Source organism: Filicampus tigris, chromosome 20, assembly GCF_054856515.1.
Source record: "Filicampus tigris isolate MCC_2025a chromosome 20, RoL_Ftig_1.0, whole genome shotgun sequence".
Lineage (NCBI taxonomy): Eukaryota > Metazoa > Chordata > Actinopteri > Syngnathiformes > Syngnathidae > Filicampus > Filicampus tigris.
The window spans coordinates 9945009-9960991 of NC_141236.1; the positions used below are offsets into that span (position 1 = coordinate 9945009).

Consider the following 15983-nt stretch of genomic DNA (forward strand, 5'->3'; position numbering starts at 1 on the left):
CCACTTTTAAGACGCTTCACAATTGTTTGACTTCTAAGAGGAAGGGCAAGGAATTCAAAACACATCCACGGTGAGAGTAAAACTCTCCCGACTCACCAGTGGCGAAGGCCGCACGGAGCGACGCATCCTCGCTCCGTGTGTATTTTGAAAGCCTGAAATAGATCGGGGAGTGCATCCGCACATTCTCCCATCACGCTTTTTAATCTCCCTGCCCATTTGTCCGTCATGCAGTGCCTCGGCGCTTCCTGCTGCGCGGCCAATAAAAAGTCAAACAGGAAACTTAGCTGGAGCCCCTCCGATTGTTACAAAGGTGTCTGCGCCAGGGGGGCCCCCCCCCCAACCCCCTCCCCACCCACCGTTTGCACATCCGCCGTGCTTTTTATCGCCCGCTTCAAGCGCGCGGCCTAATGAGTTTGTGTACAAACTCAAGGAGGTGAAACAACACTGTCGCCTCCCTGTTGCGTAACTAAACACACAAACACACGCGCTTGGAAGGGGGGGGGGGGCGGGGGGGACTCGGAGTGTGTCACACGCAGCCCTGCTGGATATGCGATAATACACAAATCCCGAGCGGGGCCTGTTTGCCGTCTGCGTCCCGCCAACCGAGCAGCCGCGTTTGCTGGCGCGGGCGTCCAGACGGTGAGGTTTCGGGACTCACGCGGGGTGGATGCGGCCAGACAGGAGCCACCTGGTGAAAGGCCAAGGCCTGGACCCCAACCCTGGAAGGAAGCGGAGGGCCCGACGCGCAGAAGAGAGGCCATAGTGTTCAGGATGTGTAGGAAAGGGGCCGCAAAGATTCCCTCCATCCATTACGGCTCTTCGGGGGCCAAAGCATTTGTCCGGGACCTGTCAGTTTCGATGATTGCGTTGCTATTTTAGTTCGACTCTGCTTTGCTCAGATTTTTGGGGGGCTTCCTTAAAAAGTTAATTTAGTGGACGCCGATTTGATAGTTCATACAAATATCAGGGCTGAATGAAAGTTGAAAGCTGGTGAAAACCGAGGGTGCCCAAAGGTTTTCCTCCAAAGGTTGCATACAAAAAAAAACCCCAAAGGATAACATACGTTAAAACCAATCCATCAAGCAATTATTCATCATAATTGAGAAATGGCTCCATTAGCGCTTCCTTTTAAAGGCGACAAGGCAAATAATTGTTTTCTTCATAATCCCACGACATATTTAGAACCCGAACAAGAGATACAAACCCAATTATTAGCAAAAATGCTAATTAAGGTGATCTTAACGACCCATAATGGATGTAAACATTTCAAACGGGTTCTCTTTCTCGAATTGATTAGTCAGTGTAACAATCGATGGTTGTCTTTTAATCGCACTGACCAGCAATCGACTTAAAAAGAACGAGACTGGGCGACATTATGCGTAATGCGCAAATGCGCCGCTTCATGCCAGTTTGGCCTTGATGTCGCATACGCAGCAAAACTAGCTGGAATGAGTCAAAGCATCTTTTGTGCCTCTCTCTCTCTCTCTCTCTCGCTCGCTCGCTCGCTCGCTCTGCCGCATGCCACTGGCCCTTCCTTCCCTCGTTTGACATCTGCAGTGTATGTTTTTTCTGCAACATGCGGCGTCACAACATAGCCCCGTGCCAGTTTTTTATGCCGCCGCTTAGCCGGCGCACGCCGCGCCAAACCCCAATTTACGTCGACTCATCCTGTTCCTGACAGCACAAGCATGCATTCACATGAATGCTGCCATGCAACCGCAAAATAAAAAAAAAAAAAAAAGACTGAGGTGACTACACATCGCAAAGCCTTTGCGTGTGTGTGTGTATATACTCAAGTAATCAGTAATGTCCCCAAGTAGTGGGATGTGTTGTATCAAAACAACCCAAAGTTGGGTCAAATCGACCTAAAGGTTGGTCCATTTTTTTTTTTTTTGATGAGCTGACCCTGCATGTTGGGTCAAGATTTTGATCCAACCAGGGATAAAAACTACCCATAGTGGTGTGTTAAAGCTACTAAGACTACTACTAAAACTACTTATCAGTTTAGTTGAAAAGGATGCACATTTTTTACCAACAAAAGAAGCATCTTTCCCATCTCGCGGCGTTTGTTTCGTTCAAAGAAGCAAGAGTGGTAGCAGGACAACTTGTGGCTGCGTCAACATTGCGATTCCCTGAGCATCTGACAGTTCCTAGCCAAGAACACGCCCACGCTGGAGCAACCTACTACTCACCCCGCCCCGCTCATTCCGATTTTTTCTTTTCTTTTTATCCCCCAATTGTCCATGTCTATCTGAATTCATGTTGTCACACTAACCGTTTCCAAGCACGAAATGTCGTCGGTTCAGACCATCGCAAACTTAAGGAAATTTAAATTCAGGCTAAATTCTGAGAAATGTTTCATGCAGGGGCCATTCATCGCTGCTTGCGACTTTAATACGGTAGTTCTTCGAATCTTCCTCCTCAACCCTAACGAACATTCAAAGCTAAAAACAAGCTTTGATTTAACTGCCTTTGGCAATATGAGCATATAATAAGTGCATTTATAGATGTGAGAACATCATAAAAGTGAGGCATACGGTAGCAGCATGCCAGACCTCAACCTCAATATAACCATCACACTGGCTTTTAATGGACGCTCTCACAACGCCACCGCTTATTTTCTGTGGGAATCGGAGTGTTGCCGGCCCAATGTTGGGCAAAAGCCTGCAATTAGGGACAAAGTTGTGAGATTTGGATTGGCTGGCTTTCAAAAATCACACTGCGCACATTTCGGCGGAATGCTTGAGAAGATTGCGAATCTGTGTATCAGTCCTTCTTTTCATTTTCACCTGGCACTCAAAAATCCCCCCCCCCCCCCCCCCCCAAAAAAAAGCTTTTTTTTTTGTTTCAATTGAACCCAATTCCATTCTAGGACCAGATCAAAAATACGCAATTGGAAAAGGAGCCATCAGACGTGCGAAGGTAATCAGTGACATGTAAACAGGCAGGTCGGCGATCTCGGGGCACATTCCCGCGTTATCGGTGAGACGTCAGCGCCTGCAATAATAAATGAGGGCCGTTTTTAAATTTGGCCCGGCTTCTGTCAGAGGTCACGGGGGGTGTCGACTTTGCGCCCTTGAGCTCTTTCTTGAGGGGGTCAGCGGAGGTGAGGCCGTCGCCACAGGCGGCGCAAACTCACACGCAAACACAGCTCTTTCTGCCCATTTTCCAAGCAAGGTCAACAGACGCTTCTTTGTTGCTGCACATGTCGCATCCAGGGTCAGCTTTATTTGCGCCGGTCCTCGCTGTAACGGCAGTGCGCTGAGGGTCCTTTTCCATGTGAGCCCCCGCGCCCGTCTTCAATGCCGGATGAGGACAGACCACCGTCGTGACGGAGGCCAGACGCTGGCACACATCGCTCACCCAACCCCCCCCCCCCCCCGTGCCCCCCGCCCCCTCCTGGCCGCTGACCCTGTGAACCGCGCGCGTACAGAACCGCGGCGGAACTAAACGGGTGGCTCCGGCGGCGTCATGAGAAGAGCTTGCCGTCATCCATGCAGAATGCGTGTCAGGGGGGATTGGGTAACTCTGCCAGGGCGAAGAAAAGGCAGGCGGCTCACACTGCACACATTGTTGAAACACAAGACGGCTCACTTACACGAGACAAGTGTGCGGCGCGTATTTGTGTGACTGTCAGTGTGTGTATAGCGTGAGGGAGCGTCTTACGCGCACGTCTTTTGTGTTTGTGTGCGCGCCAGAGCTCATGAACTCTATATTTGTGCAAGTTCTATCTGTCTGTATCTAATATGTAATTATGGAAACAAGGGTGACCAACAAATGCAAGGGCTCGTCCCATTACATTACAGTGTCATTGGGTCCCCACAAAGCCTGTATTATTGTTTGATGCGCTATTCTTAGTCGTAGTTAAATTCACCCATCCATCCGGCCATCCCATTTTCTATACGGCTCATCCTTACGAGGGTCGCGGGTGAGCAGGCTCTGGGCGAGGCGGCGGAGACACACTGTCGCCGGCCAATCACAGGGCACATCCGGACAAAGAAGCATTCACGCTCATATTTACGCCGAGAAAAATGCGGTCGTCCTCAGTGAACCTCGTCGCAATTAGGCCCCGTTGTTTTCGCCAGCTTTTCCATTCACCTTTCCGTCGGACACGCCCACCTCATTTGGTACTCTGCTCACCTGGGCGCACAGGTGCTTTTAATCAGCACTCAGCTACTATTGAAGTTTCCGCTCTCAAGCGAGACTCTCCAGTACTCTTTTTTTCGGATTGATCCCCCGTTTTTCAACTCTGCCTGCTTTTGACGTCAACCGTCTATGTCTGCTCACGAGTTCTGTCTTTGGCCCGTCTTCCTTTCTGTTTGCCTGTCCCCGTGGCTATTTGGTGTTGTGCTGCAATGATATTGCAGCGTGAGTTTCTCTGTCGTACTGCAAGTGGGTTGCAGAACCGTTACAGAGCCAGGACCTGGACTCTGGAGACTCTTGGTCTACTCTTGGATTCGAACTGCATTGCTAGTGGGGATAGGTATCGTTAAGATAAGAGCTTATCGATACTCCGGATTTAGTCATTCAGCCCCGGGGCCGGTTCAGTACCGGGGCTCAGTACCCATCCCTAATTGCGACTCCCCAGTTTTTCTCTGGAACTCTCACGATTGCTGCGATGTGGTCTACTGCGTTTGGATTCTATTCCTAGCCGTGACAATGCAAGCACGGCGAGCACTTGCAAATTCCCGAGATTCAAACTCTGAACTGTCAGGCAGACAGTCGAAACTTTATACCCCACGCGTCCCATCATGAAACATTATTTATACTCGGGTGTCTGTTTGTGATTATGCATCTGGTTGCAACCCACTGAAGCTTAGGCAAATTACCCCTAATTACTCAAGGTGCCACAATTTGAATGCGACGGTTCACTGCTTCACCGCTACAGTCTGTTTGTGCGCGCGTGCATCATCTATCACTGCAGTGTTGTGTTCCCTCCGCTCGGCGTGATTGTGTTTACCTCTGCCGGAGATTAACTTCACAACACGCTGGTCCGTCTTTTGGGGGGAAATTGCTCGAGGATTCCAGCACCTCTTTTTCTGTCAGTAGCCCCCTGAAAGACACAGCAAGGAAGTTCCGCTTGAGGTGCACCACAGCCCCAAAACAGTCTTATCGGGTCAACTGCGTAGTAGCCCGAGGTGTGAATAGGAACGCTTGGCCCTCTGTTTGACTGGCGATCAGTCCAGGTTGACCCCGCCTCTCTACGTCACCTCCTCCGCGACTCTGCGCGGGATACGCGGCGCGGATGATGGATGGACTTTGACTAAACATGTTGTGTTTTGAGAGGCATTAGCATTGAGGAACAGGTTCTGCTGTGGCTGCCTATGACGGATTCGGTTTCAGCCATCCATGCGGCCATCTGTCCTGCTTCTTCATCCGCAAAATCCGGCTCCGCCCTGGAAAAGTGACTGTGCTTTGTCCTCGAACGGTGACGCTTGAAGGGAAAGTGTGTAAACTTTTAGCTGCAACCATATATAATATATTATTCTAACAATATTAATAATAGCAGTTCTGCGAAGAGACTTCCAAATGTTTAAAACAAGGATGTTTTTTTTAATTTTTTTTTATAAAACATATACAAATGTAATGTGGACTTGTGGCTGGAGGAAAAAAAAAAAACCTTCAGGCTTCTGCTAGACCGCAAAGACAGTCAGTTAGACGCAATTATCTGTGCAAACAGAACAATGTAAAGGAACAAATAATTCACACTAAATTGGAAAATTGACAGTTCCAGTTCCTTCCACTTTGCGGAGGTAACAAGCTCACGATTCCTTCCGACAATCACGAGTAGCCTCTTTAAACAAACCAATAACTAGCCATAAATTGGATTGATGTTCACATTAGCCTGCAGCGGTACGAGAAGCTTGCAATTTATGTGGCAATAAATGTCACATGAATACAATCCAACATTTTTGATTGGATGAAGACATTTTTCTTCCTTATAGGCGTGAAATGAAATGAGTGCTTCATAATCGGGAGTCGCATTCTCCTACACTGGTCTGCATCATAATGGAATTTCCCTCATGATATGGAATGAAAATGTATTCCTGCACATGATGTGCTTTGTTGCTTATTCACGGTTGAGATGACTACTTTCAACAACACAGCATGTTAATGCAGTGGCTGCTCCTAAAGTGGAAGTGGACATGAGGGGCTAGATTTTCACACGAAAAATATGCATTCATACAGAAGGTAAAGACGTAAGACTTTACACTGGCTCCCAGTCAGCTGTAGAATACATTTTAAAATTATGCCACTGGTCTATAAATCACTGAATGTGATCCTGAATACATGAAAGAAATGCTCATGCAATATCAACTCAGTAGGCGTTTCAGGTCAGCAGACTCGGGTTAATTAGCGAGGCCCGAAGTTCAAAACTAACACGGTGAATCAGTATTTAGCTGTTATGCTGCACGCGAATGGAAGCTGCCAACAGAAGTGAAGTGAGCGTTTCTGTGATCAGTTTTTTATTTTATTTTTTTTTAAATCATGTTCTTGCACTTTGCATTATTTCAGAAAAGTACTTTTTAGTGATCGACTTTGCTTTTTTAAATGTCTGAACATATTTTGCCCGATAGATGTTTTGGATGGGCAGATGCATTCCAATCGCACACACTCATGAGTTGGATCAAAACAAAGCATGGCTTTTAAAACGCGGTTTAAAAGCGCTAGCAGGCTTTGTAATTAATCAACACATATTTCATCAAACGTGAAAGCAGTGTGATTCAAATCTCCAGGGAGGGTTTGCCTCTTCCACTGGCACTTCCAATTGCATCACTTCAACTTTAATTTTGCGCTTGCGGGGCTCTCAAAAACCACCAGCGCTACCGAAAGCACAAAAAATAGGCCCGTCTCCACCACCTTTATGCCTGTTGCCAAAAGTGTGCGCAATCACTTTTAATCCAAGTTTTACACTTTGACAATCAGGAACTTCTAAAGACTGACTATTCTATGATGACAGCAGCTTGTGTCCTATGCGGAAAAATCCGAGATTTCACTCTTAAGTGAACTTCTTTCTTCCCGCCATCAACATCACCGTCACTAGCTGCGTGCGTTTCCTGTGTGCCTCACTGCGCTAAAAGACACCAGTCATCCATCCAAGCACGTACAGTCCAACCCATTATAGCTTTCCCGACTCGCATTCCAACCAAACGAGCCAGCCGACGGACGCCTGATGCAGAGCGAGCGTTCCCATCCTCACACTGCTCTCCATACATCCTCTTAACCAAACCCACATTTCAAAACATCCCGGGCCCGGTCGCTCAGATGCCCTGCGGAACCCCGACCAACAAGCGGCGGCCTGGCATCATTGGGGGGGGGGGGCTTTAAGGAGACACCCGAGAACGCCGTCGTCGGCGCTCTCCCCAGCGTAAAAAAGGAATTTGCATTCTTTGGGTCCGCTACAGTAATGGGATGGACAGATGTTTAGATGAGAGCGAGCCGGCCCCCGCTTCGAGGCCCCTCGCAGCAGCGCGGCTTGACAGAAAGCAATCAGTTTGATGTGGAGGAACACAGTAGTGTACTGTACAGTCACAGGAAGAGCTGCAACACGAGTCGGGGAAGAAGGATTTAGATGAAGCCGTGGATAAGGGGGGAAATTAGCAGTAGGTCGATTTAAGGGGGGGGGGGGGATGTATAAAAGAAAAGATATTCAGGGGGATGGGAATTTTATTTTCCACAGCCACAGTAGGGCGAAAAAAAAAAAAAAAAATGAGCGAGGGAAGGTGATAGATATGAGTCATGCTGGCGAGAGCGAAGGGGGAAACAGCTGAGAGGTTTTTTGGGAGGTGCGCCTTTGGCTCCGCTTGCACTTTTATTTTGGCTCAAGTAAGGTGATCCTCACCATCAAAAAGCTGCACACGGTCCGTCTCGACTCCCTCCCCCTCCCCCCCCGTCTGTCGCTGCCAATTTTTCTTTTTTTCTTCTTTTTTTTTTTTTTTTTTTTGTCCTGTGAGTGTTTCCACATGTGGTGAGCCAGTGCTACTAGTTTGGCTTGTAACACTGACTCAACACAAAGCCCTCCTTATAGAAAGCCAAGAGCAAACAGGAAAGCGGCAATGATTACCTCATAATGCTTCACTTTTAACTTAAAAGCCTGCATTGGAAAAAAAGGAAAGCAGGCAACCATGTTCTGTGTGGGTACTAAAGCCTAAGCAAATATTCATTATGGACCGCAATATGCCTCTTATGTTATGTACCTTTAAAATCCTGCACCATTTAACTGCATTCTTGTGGTTATTCACTATTCACATTTCGGTCTTATCCACCTACTGAGCTAGCTAGCTGAGAAAAAAGTTTTTTTTTTTAATTGTCAATGTCAAACAGTGTGATATTATTACAAAAAACTGCTAAAAAAATATGTATTTTTACCCATGGTAGGTTACTCCCAGTTGTTTACTTGTAATCGTACGGCTCAACTCAACAGCTCAAGGACACCAGATCCTTTTTCAGTTATCTTGCTGTCCACACACATGGAATATGCTGACGCCTTTGCCCCTACTAGCTTAGTGTTGACGTAAGCACGCAGCTCAAAAGGGGAATGTCATATCTGCTACGTTCGTATACATCCATCTAGCTAGCTAGGTTAGGTTTTAAAAAAACATTTATGTTTTGACTTATACAGACACATTGCTTACTAGCTAGACATTTGTCTCACTGTTTATCCAAGTAGCAACAACAACAAGATTAAAAATGGTATTATAATTTTTTACTGTCATCAGAAAATGCTGCTTTACTAGGACTATTTCTGTTCCATTACAAAATTGTAATACAATTAGAAGAAAAAAGCAAACTTTGCGTGGATCTGCTCAGTATATGGTAGCTACATGCAAGTTAGCATGTGTTGTTAGCACCAGCGTGCCAGTCGGTGTGGAGGCTTTTGACTGGAGGCTATAAATTTTGCTTTCTGAGTGTCTGACAGGTGTAAGTTGAGCATTTATGACGAGATCTGTCACAGCATCAGACCGGAAAAAGTGGGCGGGCGGGGGGAACGACAATTAGCGTGTACGCCCGGGTGTCATGTTTACATTAGAGCTGATCTGAGCTGGAGCCGATAGACAGCCGTGACTACCGCACAGTCATCGGACACCGGAATGAAAGCTGATTGTATTCGCGTAGCAGACAAAAGCCAGATGTCAGTGTGTCTCTCAAGTGAATTGTGTGTTGTTTTAACAATTTAATATATAGAGCAACTTTTACTGAAAGCAACAATGTGTAGTATTGATGGTACACTGACTTCATAGAGTATCATTGCAAGGGTCACCCCAAATCACCTATTTGAGTGGTCGGTAATATTAGAAATAGGGGTAATTGGTGACGTCAGCTTTTACAAATCATGCCACACACTAAACGTAATGTTGAAATGACGTAAGAGCGTGCGTTAAAGCCACTCAAAAACACGTAGAGGATGAACTTTTGTCACAGACAACCTTGGAAAAAAAATGTTCACCACAAAGTCAGCCATGTAGTGTTAATTTGAATAATAAGCATAATCACAATAAAAAACAATGGATCATAATGCTTTTTATAACAAACTTGATATATATGCAACTGTTACTTTGTTTTAGCACTTTATGACAGATGTGAAGTCGTAGTATTGCATTTTTCTTTTTTGTTAAATAGATTCATCTTATTTCCATTATTTTCAATGGTGGGAATATCTGTTTATCTCCTAAATAAGTGTTCCCTAGCTGTATTGTATTTTAAGTGCTTATTTTTAATGGGTTTTTTTTCTACAGAATATTTACTTACTGTAACGTCACTAACGCAGTATCTGCTGTCGGCCACAGCTCGCGCCCGGACAGTCACACACAGACGTCAAGTGGCGCCCCACCAGGCCCCGCCTCCTAAAGGTACACATGTATGATATTTTCTAGCTATTTTATGCTTGTTTGGGTTTTCAAGAGAGAACATTTTTCATATTCTTCAACAGTGGTGTTTATTTTGCCAGATGGCACAATGGAAGCCAAGTCTGAGCGTGAGATGGCAAAACAGACCCTTGCCAGTATCATCCGTTAGTGCCTGCCACCGTCACAGTAGGAGGGCAGGGGGGGCGATGGTTTGATGGTGGGTTTGGGTGGGGTGGGGGGGTGTTCGGCCTCAGCATAGCCTGAGAATGCTAAAGGCTAATCCTGCAGGAATGCTCCAGGAATGTGAAAGTTGAGTCAGGGATCGAACAAGAGAGAGGGCGGATTGAAAAGAAAAGACAAAAAGAGAGAGGGGACTTGTGATCGGAGAGGGGGAGAAAGCGGTTTCAATGAATAAAACAAACGAAAGGGAGTAAAAAGGCAAAATGGGACTAGAGGGGCACTCTAAAGAGGACAAGGAGGATAATTTTGAAGGAAGAAAACTGGTGGGGGAAAAAAAAATCAACGTTGGAATCCTTTATAAACTGTTGAATAATAAACTTCCTTTTTTTTTTTCCCTCCACTGTGCAAGCACGTCATCAAACCACGGAACATAAAAACGCAACTGGCTTGTAACAATGGCCGTTAGCGCGCCGTTGCCACTTGAGGCCTCTCGGGATGAGTTTGGACTTGTCCTCACTTCCTGAATCCTCTTTTCCTTCTCACGACGTGATGTGACCACAGTTGGAACACGTCGAGGCCGCGGCTGCTGAAACGTGCTTATGAATTGAATCCCCGCCGCCGCTTTCCCGTGAGGAGTTGGCATGCTTGCGTGGCCGTTGTGCAGGTAATGTACTGAAAGTGACATCTGGCTGAAGTTTGGGCCTGAGAGAGGAGAGCAAATGGATGTGGTGGTGCTGTATTATGATTTCTTCAGTTTACCTGCAGGACAGGTGTTCCTACAAGGAGGAGGCGCTACTGTGTTTTGTTTCTGTTTTTTTTTTTCTTTTTTTTTTTGGGCGCGCACGCCGGCTCTTGTGTAACAGTGATTACAGTTAGCATTACGGTTAGACGAAGACACGCTGGCAACACAGCTGCTGGTGTGTGTGAGGGTACATGTTTTCAAATGCTTGGGACTCTATGTACCGTGCAGGAAAAAGTGAGGCAATAGTTCCTCATGGTTTGAATACATTTTTAGACACATTTCTGTAGTTTGCATCGTCATAAAAAACAATATTCCGTGAGTCTTTAAAAATCAGCCAGAATGGTCTAGATTGACTGGCACTCGATATTCTTTTTTTTTTTAAATAACTGGCATTGAAACTGACATTGTCAGTTGTTTATAATGATTTAAAGAGGGGGAAATCAATCCAAACATATTTTTTTCAAGAATATGTTCCGAGCAGGCCCACTGGCTGAAACACGGCGTTCTGATTAATATTGCGTTTGTGGGATATGAGTCAGGCAGAAAAAAGCACCCGTTTTTAGCCATCTCTGGGGGCGGCCATTTTGTCACTTCTGTCGACTGAAAATGACATCACAACTGCTCAGGTAACGACCAATCACGGCTCAGCTTCAGAAAACAGGTCAGCCGTGATTGGTCGTTACCTGAGCAGTTGTGATGTCCTTTTCAGTCGACAGAAGTGACAAAATGGCCGCCCCCAGAGATAGCTAAAAGCGGGTGAATCGGTAACTCTTATTCCACAAATGCAATATAAAGTTATCTTCAGGGTCACCGTTACAATTTGGCATTCACTTATGGAGACTTTGTCAGTGTACCGCCCCCCCCCCCCCGCCCCCCAATGAGTTTGTGTGCGTGGGTGTCCCGGTATCCGTCCATGTGAACGTCGTGTCCATACATGACAAAGGAAGTGGGCTTGCGCCGCCTCCGGCCATCATGCGCTTGTTTTGTCTGTCTGTGTCCTGCGTAGGTGTCAAGGGTAGCGGGGGGAGTGCGTCGGTGGCACGGTCTGAGACGAGCAGCCTTAATTGGTGTCAAGCGGGCCTCGGAGACCCGCCGCGCTAAGTGAGACAGGAAAGAAAGCTTTTATTGGGGCACTTCCTCCCGACTGCATGACTCTCTCCGTGTCCCAGTCTGCGCCATTGTCTCAGGCCGCATATATCCCCGCCTCCTAAAAATCTCTCAGCGCCGGCTTCCTCTCCCACTCGCCGTCTGCTGCTTTTTAAGCGTTCAGCGGCCATCGCCCGTCCTCGCTTTTCGTCTTTCTTCTTCTCTGCCCGTTGCATTGTCCCCACGTCCGACGTGTGTCCTTGAGCGAGCGAGGGAATTTGTCTCCAGGGGAAAGGGACTTAAGTCAACCAGTCTAATGATGACGGACACGCCCGCAAACTCTGCATGGATTCATGAGGTTGAAATGTTGAAATGAGCTTTGTGTCGACACCGAACTTCATCATTCCTAAACGGTTTATTTTACCTTGGACATGGCGACGGGTGAGCAGTCTCGGGTGTGCCCAACCGCTTGCCCAATGTCAATTGGGATCAGGTTCGACCGCAACCCCAACGTGGACAAGCGCTATAGAAAAGGAATGATTTGAATGATTTATTTCATCATAAAGTTAGCATAATCGCCGTCTTGGATGACTGCGAATCAGCATTGACATAAAGAATTTTTTTGTTTTCCTAAAAATGACAGAAGTTATGCTTTCACCGATGTCAATGAGTTCAAAGCAAACACGGTGGATCGGCATTTCGCTGTTTTGCTTTTCATGTCGACTAAAGAAGCAGTTGCAGTTTTAGCCCGCCGTGGAATATGATCAAATGTTGACGCATGTCCCTCCTTTATTAAAACAGTGCTTACGTGGGTTTAACATAAGACATATGACATCATGATCTAAAGCCTTTAACCTTCACGATGACTCGATTTATGATTTAATATACTCCTCCTGGCACCCAGACAGGGAATACCTCTTTTACTGTTGTCTTGATGACAATTGAGCTTTCACCCGCTGGGAGGTTTTATGACCAGGAAGTTATGTTTCCATCGACACGCCACTTAATCTTTGTGTTATTTTTATGTAGTTCTTCGGAGGATGTGCCCATTAAAAATTTGACAAGGGTCCGCACATTTTGTCGTGGGCGCTTTTAAGTCTTGTTTTTCTCAAATTGGAATCAGTGGCAAAAATTGGGATGGTCTAGTTTCAACCAAATTCAATCCAGATTAATCACATTTTTCTATTTCACGTTTATTTATTTAGAATGTGTCCATTGTGTGGAATTGATGGCTGATTTTCCTGGAATGTTTTAGCCTTGGCAACGGTCTGCATTTGCTGGGTGATCGTGTTTATAATCGTGTTAGTTTTAGGCAAACAAGCCTCTTGCTGTGAGACAACAGAGCCAACCACTTAAACGCTGCATTGTCCATTTAGACGTAATTAGATGTTTAATCTCTGTTTGCGCTTCGATGAATAATAGTTGCCGACGCGAGGCTTAGTTCCTCATTTGTTCCGCCTTACAAATAACGGCGACAGGCTACAATTTCAAAATAAAGGTTTGGAAGAGCCTGGATGCAACCCTCGAAGGGGTGGGTGAAGGGTTTCAAAATTGGGCCCACTGCCCGGCACAGCAGGCCACGATCCAGGCTTCATCCAGCCTCTCTTCAAACAGCCTGGACGTCTTGCTAGAACCACTCAGACAAATTAAAGTAATAAACAACAAGTGACCCCCCCGCCCCACCCACCCACCCACCCACCACCACCACCTCCAACTCCTTCTCCACATGCACCCTTAAATACTCACCAGACTTCACCTCCCAAGGGGAAAACAAACAGGCCAGGGTCCCGTTGCCCTGGCGACTGAACCCTAATCAGCCCGCCCGCCCAGTCGCAGTCGTTTCCAAGTTTGCTTGTTTGTTTGCGTCCCCAAACACACCAGGCGATTATCAGCACAGAGCTCCGGCTAAAAGGGGGAAAATAAATGAAAAAAAAGAAGAAAAAAAAATAGCTTCAATTACATGTGATTTAGTCCATCATGGGCTCATAAGGCCACGGCGGATTTGATAGCGGGAGATAAGCGAGAGCGTGAGTGGGCTGTAATGACTAGCTGGCCTACGGGAAAGTTGGGTGTACCTCGTTTAATTGTCTCCTTACTGAAAATCACAACTCGTAATGGCGCTCGTAATTGCGGCACGGTTTTTCAAAAGGTTTTGGGGGGAAAATAGCAACCGAGGAGGAGGTGCGAAGTGCAGGAGGTCTCAGCCCGCACTGTGTGACGGATACCTGCCAAGAGCTTTTTTTGGAAGTCTTTAAAACTTCTCATCTCCACTCGAAGTTTGTCGTGTCTGTTGCACGGTCGTGTCCATATGCTGTACTGCAGGCTCGGAGACATTTAGTGCTGTTTACACAACAGAACGTAACTGAAAATGGTGTCATGTTGGCCCTTAGTTTACACAACAACTGCACGTTGGCGCCTGAAAACACAAACATTTGAAAACTGACTGAAAAGTGGAAGACGGACTGACAAATAATATCTGTGAAAAACGGATATTAACAACATTTTGACATAGGAGGCACACCAGCAATATGTTTGGTGTTTCTTGACAGAGTGACTTCACCAACTATTGGCCGGTCATTTTTTACGTATACCAATGGATTGGGTTTTAGAAGACGCAAAGTGGGAAATTGTGCTGTGGTCTGACGAGTCCACATTTCAAATTGTTTTTTGGAAGTCGTGGACTTTGTGTCCGGATTGTGATCACCGCCAAGTTCAAAAGCCTCCAACAGCTGCAAACAGCAAAAATTGACCCGTGTACAAATGGCGGTGCGTCACACTAGTTTGAAAAGCCGTTACGTAATTGTGAATAACGCCACAGCATGAAAAAAAACGAACGCACTTAAAAGGTCTCTCGCGGGGTCCTTCTACTTTCATACTTGCCGAGTGTTTGGGCAGAGCTGTAAAAGGTTTGAGGTTGGGGAGGTTGTAAAAAAAAAAAAAAAAAAGGTACATTTACCTCTCATTAACATGTGCAGGTAGAAAGCTTCAACTCCCTTCCAAGGCCAACATCAATGGGAAGGTGTGGAATTTGTCGAGGTAATACCTCGCAGCCTTCTCCTGCCGTTTCACGTAGACGTGCTGACGGAAAACCTGCGGAGGATCGCGGGCTATCAATCACAACTCTTCTTTTATCTGCTTTAAGCTAAGAGGGAAAACAGATAAACACTCCGCGCTACGCACGTCCGAGGTCAATCCCCGCGTGACACCCGAGCCGCGCTCGGAGATGCAGCAGACGCGGAGGTGAGCGAGGAAGAAAGCCATTGCGCGGCGGACAGATGTAAAGAAGCGTGAGCAAAACGTAAATGTTTAAGTTTGCGGATGTGGGCGGTGGGGGGTGGATGGGGGGGGCGTACCTCCCACAACCTGGCCGCAGTAGATCAATCGCGCTGATATCAGACAGTCATGGGAGGAATGTCAACAGCGCTCACCTCTAACCCCACGTGTGAAGGCATTACAGTGCGGCGCTTACCCCCGCTTCTCCTCGTGGTGACCTCGACGCAGCCCCGCACTAATGGAGATTTTATGGATGGAGTTGTACTTTATAGAGACCGTCGGGCTGACTGGACAGCTCTGGGAGCCAGATGTGCCGCCACGGACAAAATAGGCCAATTACACGGGGATGGGGTTGGGGAGGGGGGGAGGTTTCCACGACCATATGCGCGGATATGTCCATTAAGTTAAGTCGCTTTTCCACAGCACGACAGCAACCTTTTGCGCACCTTTTGTAGTTTGTTAGTGCCTCAGCATGGCGAGGAGGAAGATGAGGGGGAAACGCACAGAATGAAGAACAACGGGGGCTACGTCAATTGGTTGCAGCTCTCGTTCGGGGGAGGGGGAACAACTCACCTTGATCCGTCGACGTCCCGCAAATGTTCCTTGTTTGGTTTCTCACGGAAGGATCCGTAGGCCCATGAGTAACATCTGGCCCGCTATGGAATTTTTCATAAGGGCTGCCGAAGCTTGCCACAATGTTTCCTTGGCTTGTGTTGAAACGTAGCCTTAAAGGAAAAAAAAAAAAGGGCGAAACGCGGAGCAATTATGTAATATGAGGTGAGGGACAGGAAATGCTACGGTTGCGGGAGACTACAAACGTAGCGACTTGTTTCGCACCACGCCACATTGAAGAA

The 15983-nt window shown here is 46.8% G+C and overlaps 1 protein-coding gene across 3 annotated transcripts in view; it reads left to right on the plus strand.

Annotated features, from left to right (window-relative positions):
- The window catches only part of eva1aa (eva-1 homolog A, regulator of programmed cell death a), a 202070-nt gene that overhangs the window by 121268 nt on the left and 64819 nt on the right, over positions 1-15983 (plus strand). The window contains exon 1 of one of the 3 annotated variants that reach the window (XM_086019694.1): positions 9780-9851. The exons of 1 other annotated variant lie outside the window; for it this stretch is intronic. The gene's annotated coding sequence lies outside the window, so the exon portion shown is untranslated. Of the gene's footprint in view, positions 1-9779; positions 9852-10511; positions 10693-15983 lie in introns of those variants that run through there. One more of the 3 variants, XM_086019693.1, reaches the window with a different exon arrangement.